Source organism: Salvelinus alpinus, chromosome 12 (genome assembly GCF_045679555.1).
Source record: "Salvelinus alpinus chromosome 12, SLU_Salpinus.1, whole genome shotgun sequence".
Lineage (NCBI taxonomy): Eukaryota > Metazoa > Chordata > Actinopteri > Salmoniformes > Salmonidae > Salvelinus > Salvelinus alpinus.
In genome coordinates, this window is record NC_092097.1 from 45,219,019 (window position 1) to 45,240,251 (window position 21,233).

At 44.2% G+C, this 21,233-nt stretch overlaps 1 protein-coding gene and 2 long non-coding RNA genes across 3 annotated transcripts in view; 1 reads left to right on the top strand and 2 right to left on the bottom strand.

Annotated features, from left to right (window-relative positions):
- LOC139536247 (pleckstrin homology domain-containing family G member 4B-like) overlaps positions 1-21,233 on the top strand; it is a 156,697-nt gene that overhangs the window by 9,497 nt on the left and 125,967 nt on the right. The window lies entirely within an intron of this gene.
- On the bottom strand, positions 2,620-3,706 carry LOC139536223 (uncharacterized). The gene is made up of 2 exons (XR_011667277.1): positions 3,097-3,706; positions 2,620-2,888 (listed from the first exon to the last, which is right to left on the bottom strand). It is a non-coding gene; the product is annotated as an uncharacterized lncRNA (long non-coding RNA).
- On the bottom strand, positions 13,299-14,385 carry LOC139536224 (uncharacterized). The gene is made up of 2 exons (XR_011667278.1): positions 13,776-14,385; positions 13,299-13,567 (listed from the first exon to the last, which is right to left on the bottom strand). It is a non-coding gene; the product is annotated as an uncharacterized lncRNA (long non-coding RNA).

A 21,233-nucleotide genomic window follows, 5' to 3' on the forward strand; every position in this document is an offset into this window, starting at 1 on the left:
AGGAGGCTGAAGAAATTCGGCTTGTCACCAAAAGCACTCACAAACTTCTACAGATGCACAATCAGATGCGCAACTGCTCCGCCCACAACCGTAAGGCTCTCCAGAGGGTAGTGAGGTCTGCAGAACGCATCACCGGGGGCAAACTACCTGCCCTCCAGGACACCTACACCACCCGATGTCACAGGAAGGCCATAAAGATCATCAAGGACAACAACCACCCAAGCCACTGCCTGTTCACCCCGCTATCATCCAGAAGGCGAGGTCAGTACAGGTGCATCAAAGCAGGGACCGAGAGACTGAAAAACAGCTTCTATCTCAAGGCCATCAGACTGTTAAACAGCCACCACTAACATTTAGCGGCCGCTGCCAACATACTGACTCAACTCCAGCCACTTTAAAAATGGGAATTGATGGAAATTATGTAAAAATGTACCACTAGCCACTTTAAACAATGCCACTTAATATAATGTTTACATACCCTACATTACCCATCTCATATGTATATACTGTACTCTATATCATCTACTGCATCTTGCCATCTTTATGTAATACATGTACCACTAGCCACTTTAAACTATGCCACTTTATGTTTACATACCCTACAGTACTCATCTCATATGTATATACCGTACTCTATACCATCTACTGCATCTTGCCATGCCGTTCTGTACCACCACTCATTCATATATCTTTATGTACATATTCTTTATCCCTTTACACTTGTGTGTGTGTATAAGGTAGTAGTTGTGGAATTGTTAGGTTAGATTACTTGTTGGTTATTACTGCATTGTCGGAACTAGAAGCACAAGCATTTCGCTACACTCGCATTAACATCTGCTAACCATGTGTATGTGACTAATAAAATTTGATTTGATTTGATTTGATTTGTTTTCTTATTGATTTCTTTGCATCAATTCAACCATGGCCTGATTCACAGTCTCCTCTGAACAGTTGTGTTGAGATGTGTCTGTTACAGTACTTGAACTCTGTCAAGCATTTATTTGGGCTGCAATTTCTATGGCTGGCAAGTATAATGAACTTATCCTCTGCAGCAGAGGTAACTCTAGGTCTTCCTTTCCTGTGGCAGTCCTCATGAGAGCCAGTTTCATCATAGCGCTTGATGGTTTTTGCGACTGCACATGAAGAAATGTTCAAAGTTCTTGAAATTTTCCGCATTGACTGGCCTTCATGTCTTAAAGTAAAGATGTACTGTCGTTTCTCTTTTCGTATTTGAACTGTTATTGCCATGATATGCACTTGGTCTTTTTCCAAATAGGGATATCTTCTGTATACACCCCCTACCTTGTCACAAAACAACTGAGTGGCTCAAACGCATTAAGTAAAGAAATTCCACAAATTAACTTTTAATTAACTTTTAAGAAGGCACACCTGTTAATTGAAATGCATTCCAGGTGACTACCTCATGAAGCTGGTTGTCAGAATGCCAAGAGTGTGCAAAGCTGTCACCAAGGCAAAGGGTGGCAATTTGAAGAATTTGTTTAACACTTTTTTGGTTGCTATGTGATTCCATGTGTTATTTCATTGTGTTGATGTCTTCACTATTATTCTACAACGTAGAATATAGTCAAAAAAATTTACTCGTAGGTGTTCTAAAACTTTTGACCGGTAGTGTATATATTTCTTGTTGTTATATTTATCCCCTTATTTTAGGCACTAATACTTCCATAATTTTTTTAACTGGTACTGGGGACATGCAGACGAGTCTTGTGAGGCTTATGGGTACCCTACAGCAAAACGGAGAACACTATTGTCTTCATAAGAGTCTCAACTTTCAGTATGGTTGTACAATAGTTTGTAGGCCAAACCGTTCGGACACTACATACAATTTTGTGAAATACCAATTTTCAGGATGTCTCATGGTCTGACAAAAACCACTTTAGCTTTGCCACCTTTCACCGCAGATGCTGAAGTGCGATATTGGCCCATAGCTACCTTGAATCCTAAACCAAGGCTTGTCCTCCCCCAAATCCTAAACCCTGTGGAGAAACCCTACTCTAGGCTTACCCTAGGTACCTTAAATTTCTAAACCCTAAACTTTCCCTGGCAACCTTAAAAACTATACCCTAGGTTTGCCCTCCCCCAAATCCTAAACCCTATGGAGAAACTCTACTTCAAATATTAAACTCTAGACCTGTCCTAGCTACCTTAAATCCTAAACCCTAGGGAGTAACCCTGCCTATAATTCTAAACCCTAGGGAGAAACCCTGCCTATAATTCTAAACCCTAGGGAGAAACCCTGCCTATAATTCTAAACCCTGGGGAGAAACCCTGCCTATAATTCTAAACCCTAGGGAGAAACCCTGCCTATAATTCTAAACCCTAGGGAGAAACCCTGCCTATAATTCTAAACCCTGGGGAGAAACCCTGCATATAATGCTAAACCCTAGGGAGAAACCCTGCCTGAAATGCTAAACCCTAGGGAGAAACCCTGCCTGAAATGCTAAACCCTAGGGAGAAACCCTGCCTGAAATGCTAAACCCTAGGGAAAAACCCACACAAAACTATTAGAAGTATTCCATATTAGAAGTATTCCATAACAGACATATCCAACGCAACATTATAAATGTGAGCGTTAAGATACATTATGATTATTCAAGGTTACTTTTCAATACTGTATTCATATACATTACAGTATGGCCAGAGTCTGCAAAACTGCAGAAATCTGCAAAACATAGGGTGTCACTTTTCAGATACAGACAGTAGTTGGAGTGAATCCAATACATTTAATTGAACGTTCTAATTCATGATTATCCCACGTCGTCGTCACTGTACTGGATCCTCCACTGTCACCGGATACCCACAGTCAAGGGCCACGTATGTCAACTGGGGAGGACAGGCCAGTCTTCTCCAGGTGACGCTACTCAAGGCTATAGGAGAGGAGAAAGGAGGAGTGGATTCATATTGTTTTCTGTCAAATTTATATCTTCGTGGCCTGAGGTGGTCTAGCGGTCTAAGCCACTGCCTCCAGAATACATGTACCAGTGCAAAAGTGGGTTCAAATCTATCCCACTGCTAGTCAAGCATCCCTGTAATATATAATTATATACAAGAACAAAAACATATTTAAATGAATACCTTCAGTAATTGGAGAGTTGTCGGCCGAGGCGAACAAATCCTCTTTTGCTTCTCTCGTTGTCGTTCTCACACTCTGGTCCCCCGAAGATCTGAACCGTCTCCTTCTTCTGCGGCGGCATGTTGTCAAACTCCTCCACCATGGTCGTTGTCACTTTCACACAGTTCTTGATGACCTTCCAACCTGGTCTGTTCAGGTCGTTTCTCAATTCCGTAACAGACATTGCGTCAGCCAGTGCAAAGCCAACACTGAGGAGCAGAGAGATGGTCAACATCATCTTCATGGTGATGAGAATTGATAGAGTGAGTCTGAGTGTTTGGTTCAGCTTCAGGAACAAGATGCTGGAGGCTGCATGTATTTTGTCTCCAACAACTCACCATTTTTATAACAGAATTAACCCAAGTCACTGTGCTGGTTCAACCAGGGGACATGGCAGTGACATTAGAGATCACTATCGCTAGTTTCACTTCCAAGGAGAGGGGAGTGAAGGGACAGCATTGCCTGTTATACTGTTTATGAAACTGATCAGTCATTTTCTTTTGATAACAGCTATTACACCATATCATATTACATCATACCTTACAATGGCCTAAGGTTGCGTCCCAAATGGCACCTGACTCCCAACACAGAACACCACTACTGACCACAGGGCCCTCAGCAAAGCGCCACTACTGACCACAGGGCCCTCAGCAGAGCACCACTACTGACCACAGGGCTCTCAGCAGAGCGCCACTACTGACCACGGCCCTCAGCAGAGCACCACTACTGACCACGGCCCTCAGCAGAGCACCACTACGGTCCACAGGGCCCTCAGCAGAGCACCACTACTGACCACGGCCCTCAGCAGAGCACCACTACTGACCACGGGGCCCTCAGCAGAGCACCACTACTGACCACGGCCCTCAGCAGAGCACCACTACTGACCACGGCCCTCAGCAGAGCACCACTACTGACCACGGCCCTCAGCAGAGCACCACTACTGACCACGGCCCACATGGCCCTCAGCAGAGCACCACTACTGACCACGGCCCACAGGGCCCTCAGCAGATCGCCACTACTGACCACGGCCCACAGGGCCCTCAGCAGAGCACCACTACTGACCACGGCCCACAGGGCCCTCAGCAGAGCACCACTACTGACCACGGCCCTCAGCAGAGCACCACTACTGACCACGGCCCACAGGGCCCTCAGCAGAGCACCACTACTGACCACAGGGCCCTCAGCAGAGCACCACTACTGACCACGGCCCTCAGCAGAGCACCACTACTGACCACAGGGCCCTCAGCAGAGCACCACTACTGACCACAGGGCCCTCAGCAGAGCACCACTACGGCCCACAGGGCCTTCAGCAGAGCACCACTACTGACCACAGGGCCCTCAGCAGAGCACCACTACTGACCAAAGCCCATAGGGCCCTCAGCAGAGCAACACTACTGACCAAGGCCTATAGGGCCCTCAGCAGTGCACCACGTAAGCGATAGGGCATCACCTGGAATTAGCCATACACAAATGTAAAGTATGATGATGTGTAATAGGCTCTGATGAAGAGGAAATGACTGATCACTAAGCAGTTTCATACGCTATGCCGTCTCTTCACTGTTGAAATAAGAAGATGATGATAACACTTCTTTAGACATGCTATGCTGTCCCCTAACCGGTTGCAACATGATGATTGATGGAGATGATGGTGGTGATGACATTTCTTTAAACCTACAATGCTGTCCCTTCACTGGTAATTTTGCAACATGACCAGTGGTGGAAAAAGTACCCGCTGCAACTCCACAATGAGCTCGGGAGGCGAAGGTCGAGTCATGCGTCCTCTGAAGCATGACCCGCCAAACCGCGCTTCTTAACACCCGCCCACTTAACCCGGAAGCCAGAGGCACCAATGTGTCATAGGAAACATCGTTCCACGAGGTCAGCTAGAGCGCGATGAGCCAATTAAAGCCCCTCCAGCCAAACCCTCCCCTAACCTGGACGACACTGGGCCAATTGTGAGCTGGCCTATGATACTCCCGATCCCGGCCAGTTGTGATACAGCCTGGGATCGAGCCTGGGTCTGTAGTTACACTTCTAGCACTGCCATGGAGTGCCTTGGACCGCTGCACCACTCGGGAGGCCAAAGTAAAGATACCTTAATAGAAAATGAATCAAGTAAAAATGAAAGCCATCCAGTAAAATACTACTTGAGTTAAAGTGTAAAAGTAATTGGTTTTAAATATACTTAAGTATCAAAAGAAAATATAATTAGCAAAAATATACTTTATCAAAAGTTAAAGTAAAATTATAAATCATTTAAAATTCCTTAAGCAAACCAGACAGCACAAATTTACAGATAGCAAGGGGCACACAAAAACATGCAGACTTAATTTACAAATAAAGCATTTGTGTTTAGTGAGTCCGCCAGTTCAGATGCAGTAGGGATGACCAGGGATTTTCTCTTTAAGTGCATGAATTAGACCATTTTCCTGTCCTGCTAAGCATTCAAAAAGCAACAAGTACTTTTGGGTGTCAGGGAAAATATATGGAGTAAAAAATACATTATTTTCTTTAGGAATGTAGTGAAGTAAAAGTTGTCAAAAATACAAATAGTAAAGTACAGATACCCCCAAAAACTAGTTTAGTAGTACTAATATTTTTACTTAAGTACTTTACACCACTGAACATGATGATAATGATGGCGACGATGATGGTATTTTTATGAACACACAAAGCTGCTATGAACAGCACCAAATGTATTCTGCAACACAGACAGCGCTTTACCTAACCTCAATATCTGATTCTATGATATGGTGTAATACGCTGTTATCAAGAGGAAATGAGTAAACACTTTCAGAAACAGTTGGACACGCGATGCTGTCCCATCTCTGGGTTAATGTGGTGTTCTCATCATCACTGCACTGTTGGAGCTAGGAACATAAACATTTAGCTACACCCGGGATAGTACTGTATCTGCAAAATGTGTACGCGACCAAAAACCTTTGATTTGATTCATTAGAGGACCTCAGTGAAATTGCTGATATAAATAGTCATTGCATAAGTATTAAGCCCCTTGGTTCAGGCAAGCCTAAATTGGTTCAGGTGTAAAATTAGGGGTTGACAATTTTTGAATGACTGACCCTTCCTCTCTCCCCCATACATACATCTGTAAGGTCCCTCAGTCAAGTATTGAATTTCAAGCACAGATTCAACTACAAAGACCAGGGAGCTTTTTCAAAAGCCTCAAAGAAGGGCAGCAATTGGTAGATCGGTAACAATAACAAATATATTTTTAAGCCTGGTCAAGTTAATAATTATGCATGAATCCCTAAGAGTCTATTGACGCACCTGTGCGCTAAATCTAATGACAAAAATAAATTAAATCTGCATCAAAATCCGTCAGTTTAAGGTAGAGATATCTCGGGCGTAGCGTCTCAATCCACCACATCCACCTATGTTGGTGTAAATTGTTGACAAAATTTGAAGAAATCCAAGGGCTCTGAATAACTTTGCAAGACATTGTATATTAGTCTACCATATCATACACCAGCTATTGAGGTTGGGTGTATCGTTGCCATGCTGCTAAATACATTTAGTGTTGTCCACGGCATAAAAAATCATATCAAATTTAATTGACATATAATCATCCCCATCATCCCTATTATTAACATCATCCTGACCATCATCGGTTAGGGGACTGTATAGCATGTTTAAAGTAGTGTTATCATCATCATCATCAATAACATCACCACCATCATTATCACCACCATTATCACGATGTTGCAACCGGTTAGGCGACAGCATAGCATGTTTAAAGACGTGTCGTCATCATGATCTTCATCCTGATTTTGCAACAGTTAACAGTCATTTCCTTTTGATATCAACTATTACACCATAGCATACTTTCCTTTTGTGTATGGCTGCATCCTGTGTTGTGCCCTATTCCTTAGGTGGTGCACTACTTTTGATCAGAGCCCTATGGCCCCTGGTCGGTAGTGGTGCACTGTATGGGGAGTGGGATGCTCTTTGAGATGTAGCCTATGTATCCACTGACTCCCCTCTCCTTGGAACTAGCAATAGCGATCACTTATTTCACCACCAGAATTACAAGTCATTACTCAAGAGCCATGCCCCCTGGTTAAGCAAGCACTTTGACTTTTGTTAATTCTGGTATACAAATGGTGAGTTGTTGGCGACAAGACACAGTCTTACTGTAATGTATATAAATATGCATACAGTATTGAAAAGTAACCATAATGTACATTGTTAACAATAACATTTCTTATGTCTATAGCCATAAAGGTGTGGATGTGTATGACACTGTTCTTCATCTAACACCCAAATCAAATCATATTGGTCACATACACATATTTAGCATATGTTATTGCGGGTGTAGCGAAATGCTTGTACCCGGGGTCCTGTCCCATAATGCTGTTGCTTTCATTGTGTCTTTCACGACCAAAAGGGCAGAGCGCACAATGTATTTGTTCATGGTTCCTGCCTACGTTTTAGGATTTAAGGAAGGACAAGCTGATCTGCATCTGTGCCCAGGACAACATATACCCAGAGTAAATTTAGCTAAGCTATTCAAAGTGCTTGAGATAGAGGTTGTGTAGGTTTAGGTTCAGGTTTATCTACCCATATCCTGTCTTATATCTATGTCTAGTGTCTAGTTAAACATAGCTTAGCGCCTAGCTAAGAGTGGCTTAGCATAGCAATTAGCATGATATGCACAGCAACCTGCATTAGCTTTTAAAGCTAACTGGAAGGTTGCTGGATCGAATCCCCGAGCTGACAAGGAAAAATCTGTCATTCTGCCCCTGGGCAAGGCAGTTAACCCACAGTTCCTCGGGCGCCGAAGACGTGGATATCGATTATGGCAGCCCACCTCACCTCTGATTCAGAGGGGTTATTAAATGCAGAAGACACATTTCAGTTGAATACATTCTGTTGAACTGACTAGGTATCCCCCTTTCCCTAACTGGCTGCGGTCCAGCTCCAGGGCTAGCTGGTTCTTCTCCCTAGCTGTGTCGCTGAGGTAAGCGGGATGCCATGTGTGGGTTTAGCCCCTCTGAACCTCTGCCAGTAATTAATGTTATTAACAGCAGGGCTTAAGCCTGCCCTAACTGGCCTACATCTCAGCATGAGCAACAGAGCAGGGGCTCTGGGATAATACCGACCACCATGTGTGGCTAAGACGTGGAGAAATTCCACATATGAGTAGGGTGAAGTTGCCCCTAGAAGCTGAATACCCACTAATGGTTAGGATTGAGGGAGGGGAAGCTGAACTTGAGGTACCCTGGATACTGTACAGGTCACTGCCAAAAATAAAGGAAACACTTGAGTAACTGAGGGATACAAAGTACAAAGCTTGTCAAAAATCACATTCCAAAATCATGGGCATTAATATGGATTTGGTCCCCCTTTGCTGCTATAACAGCCTCCACTCTTCTGGGAAGGCTTTCCACTAGATGTTGAAACATTGCTGCGGGGACTTGCTTCCATTCAGCCACAAGAGCATTATTGAGGTTGAACACCGATTAGGTTGACAGACTATTAGGCCTGGCTTGCAGTCGGTGATCCAATTCATCCCAAAGGTGATCGACGGGGTTGAGGCCAGGGCTCTGTGCAGGCCAGTCAAGTTTTTCCACACAGACAAACCATTTCTGTATAGGTCTCGCTTTGTGAACCAGAGCATTGTCATGCTGAAACAGGAAAGGGCCTTCCCCAAACTGTTGCCACAAAGTTAGAAGCACAGAATTATCTAGAATGTCATTGTATGCTGTAGCATTACGATTTCTCTTCACCTGAACCATGAAAAGCAGCTCCAGAACATTATTCCAAACTTTACATTTGGCACTATGCAGTCGGGCATGTAGTTCTCTTGCGATCCTCCAAGACAAGATTCGGCCGTCGAACTGCCAGATGGTAAAGCGTGATTCATCACTCCAGATAATGCGTTTCCACTGCTCCAGAGTCCATTGGCACCAAGGTTGGCACCCTCCAGCCAACGCTTGGCATTGCGTATGGTGATCTTAGGCTTGTGTGAGGCTGCTCGGCCATGGAAACACATTTCATGAAGCTCCCGACAGTTCTTGTGCTGACGTTGCTTCCTGAGGCAGTTTGGAACTTGGGTAGTGAGCGTTGCAACTGAGGACTGACGATTTTTACACGGTACGTGCTTCAGCGGTCCTGTTCTGTGAGCTTGTGCGGCCTACCACTTTCCGGCTGAGCTGTTGTTGCTCCTAGATGTTTCCACTTCACAATAACAGCACTTACAGTTGAAAAGGGCAGCTCTAGCAGGGCAGAAATTTGACTGATTTGTTTGAAAGATGGCATCCTTTGACAGTACCAAATTGAAAGTCACTGAGCTCTTCAGTAAGGCCATTCTAACTGCCAATGTTTGTCTATGGAGACTGAATGGCTGTGTGCTCGATTTTACACACCTGTCCACAAGTGTGGCTGAAATAGCCGAATCCACTAATTTGAAGGATGTCCATATACTTTTGTCTGTTACGTACACCTCTTGGTGGAGGAATCGCAACACCCTGCTACAACGCAAATCCCCATGGCGTGAAAGAGGTATGTGTTCCTAGGTGCAGGTAAGGATGACAGAGGCAGAGAATATTACAATTTAAAAGAATTTATTCTTCCTTCACACAGTAAGCAAAGAAAGTAAAAGTTCCCTCTCCTACCTACCTATTCTTAGCATAGTACCACCTGGCACACTAACCAAAATACAGGGGGTGGTCTGCCCAGGTCTTACCTAGTGTGCATAGACATTAAACACTACGGGTATATGTATGCCCGCAGGCCTCTTGCCTAAACATTGCCAAGGTCCCTCCCACTGGGAACAAATGAAACAGAATAATTCAAACCTAGTGAACAATTTCAATAAACCAAAAACACTAGGTACCATGGTATACACATACCTCTACAGGAGCAGCTACAAAAAATAACCCACTTTCAACAAATTTACCAGACCAACAACCAACACAGGTCATACAAAGAAGCTCTCTCTCCTAACAAAGGAACACAGGCTTTTCAAGCTGCAGAAGGAGTCGGTAATTGCAGACAGCTGTATCTCCTGACGAGAGGGCTGGGTCAGAGCTCCAATCTGCAATGGGGCCGACCAATCAGCTGCTTGGAATCCAGGAAGCCATCCTGAAACATATACACATACATACAAACACACAACAACACAGAAACTGGGGAACGTAACAGTAATGTATATTTAAAGCAGGTGCTTCCACACAGGTGAGGTTTCTGAGTTAATTAAGCAATTAACATCCCATCATGCTTGGGACCATGTATAACAATGCCCAGTTTCCATTATTTTGGCTACCATGGCTAGATGAGATCTCAGTGACTTTGAAAGAGGGGTCTCAAAGGAGCATAGGGGATTTAAAGGGTACGCAAGTCTATATGCATATATATATGTGTGTGTCCCCAGAGCTCAACCCAATTGAACACTTGTGGAAGATTCTTGAGCTGCGCCTAAGACAGTGTTTTCCACCACCATCATTTATTTTTTTTATATGGGAATTCTAATGGAAGAATGAAGTCGCATCCCTCCGATAGAGATGGCAGTTACCTGTACATAGGCCCTATGCTAACACGATTGGACAGCTGAAAGTGAGGGTTCCACCACACAGATTCTACCAAACCCTATGATGTCATTCGTTCCCATTCTTACAAATGGTTGGTACTTCAATTACTGAAGAAAATACAGAAGTACACCTCTAATCTATAATGTATGTCTATTTATACAGTATTGTCATGCTTTACAGTAGTACTCTAATAACAAACATATCTGTAGTCTTATGTAGTCTGGAATGATGCTGCAGTCTGAACCAAACCTGGTAGTTCTTGACTCCTAGGGATGCTTGACCCAAATACAAAGAAATGTGACAGGTGGAGGACTGCATGGCAAATTGGGCGTAGTGGGAATAGGGTTGGGCAGCAGCACGAGATAGCGCAAGGCTATATTTATTCTTAAGAGGTTACCTCTAGCCACTTCTGTTGTCAGCTGATCATAATACAATAGGAGGGACAATGGTAATCTCAGGGTCGTTTGAATTGAATTAGGCCACAGTTATTAAGCACCTTCTGCAATGCTAGTTTATATATATACAGCCTGGAGGTGTGTTGGGTCATTGTCCGAATGAAAAACAAATGATAGTCCCAGTAAGCACAAACCAGATGTAATGGTGTATTGCTGCAGAATGCTGTGGTAGCCATGCTCATTAAGTGTGCCTTGAATTCTAAATAAATCACAGACAGTGTCACCAGCAAAGCACCCCCACACATCACAACTCCTCCTCCACGCTTCAAGGATATATTTCCACTGGTCCATAACGTCCATTCCTTGTTTTTATTGGCCCAAGCATGTGTTTTCTTATTGATTTCTTTGCATCAATTCAACCATGGCCTGATTCACACAGTCTCCTCTGAACAGTTGTGTTGAGATGTGTCTGTTACAGTACTTGAACTCTGTCAAGCATTTATTTGGGCTGCAATTTCTATGGCTGGCAAGTATAATGAACTTATCCTCTGCAGCAGAGGTAACTCTAGGTCTTCCTTTCCTGTGGCAGTCCTCATGAGAGCCAGTTTCATCATAGCGCTTGATGGTTTTTGCGACTGCACATGAAGAAATGTTCAAAGTTCTTGAAATTTTCCGCATTGACTGGCCTTCATGTCTTAAAGTAAAGATGTACTGTCGTTTCTCTTTTCGTATTTGAACTGTTATTGCCATGATATGCACTTGGTCTTTTTCCAAATAGGGATATCTTCTGTATACACCCCCTACCTTGTCACAAAACAACTGAGTGGCTCAAACGCATTAAGTAAAGAAATTCCACAAATTAACTTTTAATTAACTTTTAAGAAGGCACACCTGTTAATTGAAATGCATTCCAGGTGACTACCTCATGAAGCTGGTTGTCAGAATGCCAAGAGTGTGCAAAGCTGTCACCAAGGCAAAGGGTGGCAATTTGAAGAATTTGTTTAACACTTTTTTGGTTGCTATGTGATTCCATGTGTTATTTCATTGTGTTGATGTCTTCACTATTATTCTACAACGTAGAATATAGTCAAAAAAATTTACTCGTAGGTGTTCTAAAACTTTTGACCGGTAGTGTATATATTTCTTGTTGTTATATTTATCCCCTTATTTTAGGCACTAATACTTCCATTCATTTTTTTAACTGGTACTGGGGACATGCAGACGAGTCTTGTGAGGCTTATGGGTACCCTACAGCAAAACGGAGAACACTATTGTCTTCATAAGAGTCTCAACTTTCAGTATGGTTGTACAATAGTTTGTAGGCCAAACCGTTCGGACACTACATACAATTTTGTGAAATACCAATTTTCAGGATGTCTCATGGTCTGACAAAAACCACTTTAGCTTTGCCACCTTTCACCGCAGATGCTGAAGTGCGATATTGGCCCATAGCTACCTTGAATCCTAAACCCTAGGCTTGCCCTCCCCCAAATCCTAAACCCTATTTGAGAAACTGTACTTTAAATATTAAACTCTTGGCTTTCCCTAGCTACCTTAAATCCTTAAACCAAGGCTTGTCCTCCCCCAAATCCTAAACCCTGTGGAGAAACCCTACTCTAGGCTTACCCTAGGTACCTTAAATTTCTAAACCCTAAACTTTCCCTGGCAACCTTAAAAACTATACCCTAGGTTTGCCCTCCCCCAAATCCTAAACCCTATGGAGAAACTCTACTTCAAATATTAAACTCTAGACCTGTCCTAGCTACCTTAAATCCTAAACCCTAGGGAGTAACCCTGCCTATAATTCTAAACCCTAGGGAGAAACCCTGCCTATAATTCTAAACCCTAGGGAGAAACCCTGCCTATAATTCTAAACCCTGGGGAGAAACCCTGCCTATAATTCTAAACCCTAGGGAGAAACCCTGCCTATAATTCTAAACCCTAGGGAGAAACCCTGCCTATAATTCTAAACCCTGGGGAGAAACCCTGCATATAATGCTAAACCCTAGGGAGAAACCCTGCCTGAAATGCTAAACCCTAGGGAGAAACCCTGCCTGAAATGCTAAACCCTAGGGAGAAACCCTGCCTGAAATGCTAAACCCTAGGGAAAAACCCACACAAAACTATTAGAAGTATTCCATATTAGAAGTATTCCATAACAGACATATCCAACGCAACATTATAAATGTGAGCGTTAAGATACATTATGATTATTCAAGGTTACTTTTCAATACTGTATTCATATACATTACAGTATGGCCAGAGTCTGCAAAACTGCAGAAATCTGCAAAACATAGGGTGTCACTTTTCAGATACAGACAGTAGTTGGAGTGAATCCAATACATTTAATTGAACGTTCTAATTCATGATTATCCCACGTCGTCGTCACTGTACTGGATCCTCCACTGTCACCGGATACCCACAGTCAAGGGCCACGTATGTCAACTGGGGAGGACAGGCCAGTCTTCTCCAGGTGACGCTACTCAAGGCTATAGGAGAGGAGAAAGGAGGAGTGGATTCATATTGTTTTCTGTCAAATGTATATCTTCGTGGCCTGAGGTGGTCTAGCGGTCTAAGCCACTGCCTCCAGAATACATGTACCAGTGCAAAAGTGGGTTCAAATCTATCCCACTGCTAGTCAAGCATCCCTGTAATATATAATTATATACAAGAACAAAAACATATTTAAATGAATACCTTCAGTAATTGGAGAGTTGTCGGCCGAGGCGAACAAATCCTCTTTTGCTTCTCTCGTTGTCGTTCTCACACTCTGGTCCCCCGAAGATCTGAACCGTCTCCTTCTTCTGCGGCGGCATGTTGTCAAACTCCTCCACCATGGTCGTTGTCACTTTCACACAGTTCTTGATGACCTTCCAACCTGGTCTGTTCAGGTCGTTTCTCAATTCCGTAACAGACATTGCGTCAGCCAGTGCAAAGCCAACACTGAGGAGCAGAGAGATGGTCAACATCATCTTCATGGTGATGAGAATTGATAGAGTGAGTCTGAGTGTTTGGTTCAGCTTCAGGAACAAGATGCTGGAGGCTGCATGTATTTTGTCTCCAACAACTCACCATTTTTATAACAGAATTAACCCAAGTCACTGTGCTGGTTCAACCAGGGGACATGGCAGTGACATTAGAGATCACTATCGCTAGTTTCACTTCCAAGGAGAGGGGAGTGAAGGGACAGCATTGCCTGTTATACTGTTTATGAAACTGATCAGTCATTTTCTTTTGATAACAGCTATTACACCATATCATATTACATCATACCTTACAATGGCCTAAGGTTGCGTCCCAAATGGCACCTGACTCCCAACACAGAACACCACTACTGACCACAGGGCCCTCAGCAGAGTGCCACTACTGACCACAGGGCCCTCAGCAGAGCACCACTACTGACCACAGGGCTCTCAGCAGAGCGCCACTACTGACCACGGCCCTCAGCAGAGCACCACTACTGACCACGGCCCTCAGCAGAGCACCACTACGGTCCACAGGGCCCTCAGCAGAGCACCACTACTGACCACGGCCCTCAGCAGAGCACCACTACTGACCACGGGGCCCTCAGCCGAGCACCACTACTGACCACGGCCCTCAGCAGAGCACCACTACTGACCACGGCCCTCAGCAGAGCACCACTACTGACCACGGCCCTCAGCAGAGCACCACTACTGACCACGGCCCACATGGCCCTCAGCAGAGCACCACTACTGACCACGGCCCACAGGGCCCTCAGCAGATCGCCACTACTGACCACGGCCCACAGGGCCCTCAGCAGAGCACCACTACTGACCACGGCCCACAGGGCCCTCAGCAGAGCACCACTACTGACCACGGCCCTCAGCAGAGCACCACTACTGACCACGGCCCACAGGGCCCTCAGCAGAGCACCACTACTGACCACAGGGCCCTCAGCAGAGCACCACTACTGACCACGGCCCTCAGCAGAGCACCACTACTGACCACAGGGCCCTCAGCAGAGCACCACTACTGACCACAGGGCCCTCAGCAGAGCACCACTACGGCCCACAGGGCCTTCAGCAGAGCACCACTACTGACCACAGGGCCCTCAGCAGAGCACCACTACGGCCCACAGGGCCTTCAGCAGAGCACCACTACTGACCACAGGGCCCTCAGCAGAGCACCACTACTGACCAAAGCCCATAGGGCCCTCAGCAGAGCAACACTACTGACCAAGGCCTATAGGGCCCTCAGCAGTGCACCACGTAAGCGATAGGGCATCACCTGGAATTAGCCATACACAAATGTAAAGTATGATGATGTGTAATAGGCTCTGATGAAGAGGAAATGACTGATCACTAAGCAGTTTCATACGCTATGCCGTCTCTTCACTGTTGAAATAAGAAGATGATGATGATGATGATGACACTTCTTTAGACATGCTATGCTGTCCCCTAACCGGTTGCAACATGATGATTGATGGAGATGATGATGACATTTCTTTAAACCTACAATGCTGTCCCTTCACTGGTAATTTTGCAACATGACCAGTGGTGGAAAAAGTACCCGCTGCAACTCCACAATGAGCTCGGGAGGCGAAGGTCGAGTCATGCGTCCTCTGAAGCATGACCCGCCAAACCGCGCTTCTTAACACCCGCCCACTTAACCCGGAAGCCAGAGGCACCAATGTGTCATAGGAAACATCGTTCCACGAGGTCAGCTAGAGCGCGATGAGCCAATTAAAGCCCCTCCAGCCAAACCCTCCCCTAACCTGGACGACACTGGGCCAATTGTGAGCTGGCCTATGATACTCCCGATCCCGGCCAGTTGTGATACAGCCTGGGATCGAGCCTGGGTCTGTAGTTACACTTCTAGCACTGCCATGGAGTGCCTTGGACCGCTGCACCACTCGGGAGGCCAAAGTAAAGATACCTTAATAGAAAATGAATCAAGTAAAAATGAAAGCCATCCAGTAAAATACTACTTGAGTTAAAGTGTAAAAGTAATTGGTTTTAAATATACTTAAGTATCAAAATAAAATATAATTAGCAAAAATATACTTTATCAAAAGTTAAAGTAAAATTATAAATCATTTAAAATTCCTTAAGCAAACCAGACAGCACAAATTTACAGATAGCAAGGGGCACACAAAAACATGCAGACTTAATTTACAAATAAAGCATTTGTGTTTAGTGAGTCCGCCAGTTCAGATGCAGTAGGGATGACCAGGGATTTTCTCTTTAAGTGCATGAATTAGACCATTTTCCTGTCCTGCTAAGCATTCAAAAAGCAACAAGTACTTTTGGGTGTCAGGGAAAATATATGGAGTAAAAAATACATTATTTTCTTTAGGAATGTAGTGAAGTAAAAGTTGTCAAAAATACAAATAGTAAAGTACAGATACCCCCAAAAACTAGTTTAGTAGTACTAATATTTTTACTTAAGTACTTTACACCACTGAACATGATGATAATGATGGCGACGATGATGGTATTTTTATGAACACACAAAGCTGCTATGAACAGCACCAAATGTATTCTGCAACACAGACAGCGCTTTACCTAACCTCAATATCTGATTCTATGATATGGTGTAATACGCTGTTATCAAGAGGAAATGAGTAAACACTTTCAGAAACAGTTGGACACGCGATGCTGTCCCATCTCTGGGTTAATGTGGTGTTCTCATCATCACTGCACTGTTGGAGCTAGGAACATAAACATTTAGCTACACCCGGGATAGTACTGTATCTGCAAAATGTGTACGCGACCAAAAACCTTTGATTTGATTCATTAGAGGACCTCAGTGAAATTGCTGATATAAATAGTCATTGCATAAGTATTAAGCCCCTTGGTTCAGGCAAGCCTAAATTGGTTCAGGTGTAAAATTAGGGGTTGACAATTTTTGAATGACTGACCCTTCCTCTCTCCCCCATACATACATCTGTAAGGTCCCTCAGTCAAGTATTGAATTTCAAGCACAGATTCAACTACAAAGACCAGGGAGCTTTTTCAAAAGCCTCAAAGAAGGGCAGCAATTGGTAGATCGGTAACAATAACAAATATATTTTTAAGCCTGGTCAAGTTAATAATTATGCATGAATCCCTAAGAGTCTATTGACGCACCTGTGCGCTAAATCTAATGACAAAAATAAATTAAATCTGCATCAAAATCCGTCAGTTTAAGGTAGAGATATCTCGGGCGTAGCGTCTCAATCCACCACATCCACCTATGTTGGTGTAAATTGTTGACAAAATTTGAAGAAATCCAAGGGCTCTGAATAACTTTGCAAGACATTGTATATTAGTCTACCATATCATACACCAGCTATTGAGGTTGGGTGTATCGTTGCCATGCTGCTAAATACATTTAGTGTTGTCCACGGCATAAAAAATCATATCAAATTTAATTGACATATAATCATCCCCATCATCCCTATTATTAACATCATCCTGACCATCATCGGTTAGGGGACTGTATAGCATGTTTAAAGTAGTGTTATCATCATCATCATCAATAACATCACCACCATCATTATCACCACCATTATCACGATGTTGCAACCGGTTAGGCGACAGCATAGCATGTTTAAAGACGTGTCGTCATCATGATCTTCATCCTGATTTTGCAACAGTTAACAGTCATTTCCTTTTGATATCAACTATTACACCATAGCATACTTTCCTTTTGTGTATGGCTGCATCCTGTGTTGTGCCCTATTCCTTAGGTGGTGCACTACTTTTGATCAGAGCCCTATGGCCCCTGGTCGGTAGTGGTGCACTGTATGGGGAGTGGGATGCTCTTTGAGATGTAGCCTATGTATCCACTGACTCCCCTCTCCTTGGAACTAGCAATAGCGATCACTTATTTCACCACCAGAATTACAAGTCATTACTCAAGAGCCATGCCCCCTGGTTAAGCAAGCACTTTGACTTTTGTTAATTCTGGTATACAAATGGTGAGTTGTTGGCGACAAGACACAGTCTTACTGTAATGTATATAAATATGCATACAGTATTGAAAAGTAACCATAATGTACATTGTTAACAATAACATTTCTTATGTCTATAGCCATAAAGGTGTGGATGTGTATGACACTGTTCTTCATCTAACACCCAAATCAAATCATATTGGTCACATACACATATTTAGCATATGTTATTGCGGGTGTAGCGAAATGCTTGTACCCGGGGTCCTGTCCCATAATGCTGTTGCTTTCATTGTGTCTTTCACGACCAAAAGGGCAGAGCGCACAATGTATTTGTTCATGGTTCCTGCCTACGTTTTAGGATTTAAGGAAGGACAAGCTGATCTGCATCTGTGCCCAGGACAACATATACCCAGAGTAAATTTAGCTAAGCTATTCAAAGTGCTTGAGATAGAGGTTGTGTAGGTTTAGGTTCAGGTTTATCTACCCATATCCTGTCTTATATCTATGTCTAGTGTCTAGCTAAGAGTGGCTTAGCATAGCAATTAGCATGATATGCACAGCAACCTGCATTAGCTTTTAAAGCTAACTGGAAGGTTGCTGGATCGAATCCCCGAGCTGACAAGGAAAAATCTGTCATTCTGCCCCTGGGCAAGGCAGTTAACCCACAGTTCCTCGGGCGCCGAAGACGTGGATATCGATTATGGCAGCCCACCTCACCTCTGATTCAGAGGGGTTATTAAATGCAGAAGACACATTTCAGTTGAATACATTCTGTTGAACTGACTAGGTATCCCCCTTTCCCTAACTGGCTGCGGTCCAGCTCCAGGGCTAGCTGGTTCTTCTCCCTAGCTGTGTCGCTGAGGTAAGCGGGATGCCATGTGTGGGTTTAGCCCCTCTGAACCTCTGCCAGTAATTAATGTTATTAACAGCAGGGCTTAAGCCTGCCCTAACTGGCCTACATCTCAGCATGAGCAACAGAGCAGGGGCTCTGGGATAATACCGACCACCATGTGTGGCTAAGACGTGGAGAAATTCCACATATGAGTAGGGTGAAGTTGCCCCTAGAAGCTGAATACCCACTAATGGTTAGGATTGAGGGAGGGGAAGCTGAACTTGAGGTACCCTGGATACTGTACAGGTCACTGCCAAAAATAAAGGAAACACTTGAGTAACTGAGGGATACAAAGTACAAAGCTTGTCAAAAATCACATTCCAAAATCATGGGCATTAATATGGATTTGGTCCCCCTTTGCTGCTATAACAGCCTCCACTCTTCTGGGAAGGCTTTCCACTAGATGTTGAAACATTGCTGCGGGGACTTGCTTCCATTCAGCCACAAGAGCATTATTGAGGTTGAACACCGATTAGGTTGACAGACTATTAGGCCTGGCTTGCAGTCGGTGATCCAATTCATCCCAAAGGTGATCGACGGGGTTGAGGCCAGGGCTCTGTGCAGGCCAGTCAAGTTTTTCCACACAGACAAACCATTTCTGTATAGGTCTCGCTTTGTGAACCAGAGCATTGTCATGCTGAAACAGGAAAGGGCCTTCCCCAAACTGTTGCCACAAAGTTAGAAGCACAGAATTATCTAGAATGTCATTGTATGCTGTAGCATTACGATTTCTCTTCACCTGAACCATGAAAAGCAGCTCCAGAACATTATTCCAAACTTTACATTTGGCACTATGCAGTCGGGCATGTAGTTCTCTTGCGATCCTCCAAGACAAGATTCGGCCGTCGAACTGCCAGATGGTAAAGCGTGATTCATCACTCCAGATAATGCGTTTCCACTGCTCCAGAGTCCATTGGCACCAAGGTTGGCACCCTCCAGCCAACGCTTGGCATTGCGTATGGTGATCTTAGGCTTGTGTGAGGCTGCTCGGCCATGGAAACACATTTCATGAAGCTCCCGACAGTTCTTGTGCTGACGTTGCTTCCTGAGGCAGTTTGGAACTTGGGTAGTGAGCGTTGCAACTGAGGACTGACGATTTTTACACGGTACGTGCTTCAGCGGTCCTGTTCTGTGAGCTTGTGCGGCCTACCACTTTCCGGCTGAGCTGTTGTTGCTCCTAGATGTTTCCACTTCACAATAACAGCACTTACAGTTGAAAAGGGCAGCTCTAGCAGGGCAGAAATTTGACTGATTTGTTTGAAAGATGGCATCCTTTGACAGTACCAAATTGAAAGTCACTGAGCTCTTCAGTAAGGCCATTCTAACTGCCAATGTTTGTCTATGGAGACTGAATGGCTGTGTGCTCGATTTTACACACCTGTCCACAAGTGTGGCTGAAATAGCCGAATCCACTAATTTGAAGGATGTCCATATACTTTTGTCTGTTACGTACACCTCTTGGTGGAGGAATCGCAACACCCTGCTACAACGCAAATCCCCATGGCGTGAAAGAGGTATGTGTTCCTAGGTGCAGGTAAGGATGACAGAGGCAGAGAATATTACAATTTAAAGGAATTTATTCTTCCTTCACACAGTAAGCAAAGAAAGTAAAAGTTCCCTCTCCTACCTACCTATTCTTAGCATAGTACCACCTGGCACACTAACCAAAATACAGGGGGTGGTCTGCCCAGGTCTTACCTAGTGTGCATAGACATTAAACACTACGGGTATATGTATGCCCGCAGGCCTCTTGCCTAAACATTGCCAAGGTCCCTCCCACTGGGAACAAATGAAACAGAATAATTCAAACCTAGTGAACAATTTCAATAAACCAAAAACACTAGGTACCATGGTATACACATACCTCTACAGGAGCAGCTACAAAAAATAACCCACTTTCAACAAATTTACCAGACCAACAACCAACACAGGTCATACAAAGAAGCTCTCTCTCCTAACAAAGGAACACAGGCTTTTCAAGCTGCAGAAGGAGTCGGTAATTGCAGACAGCTGTATATCCTGACGAGAGGGCTGGGTCAGAGCTCCAATCTGCAATGGGGCCGACCAATCAGCTGCTTGGAATCCAGGAAGCCATCCTGAAACATATACACATACATACAAACACACAACAACACAGAAACTGGGGAACGTAACAGTCTATATAATGTATATTTAAAGCAGGTGCTTCCACACAGGTGAGGTTTCTGAGTTAATTAAGCAATTAACATCCCATCATGCTTGGGACCATGTATAACAATGCCCAGTTTCCATTATTTTGGCTACCATGGCTAGATGAGATCTCAGTGACTTTGAAAGAGGGGTCTCAAAGGAGCATAGGGGATTTAAAGGGTACGCGAGTCTATATGCA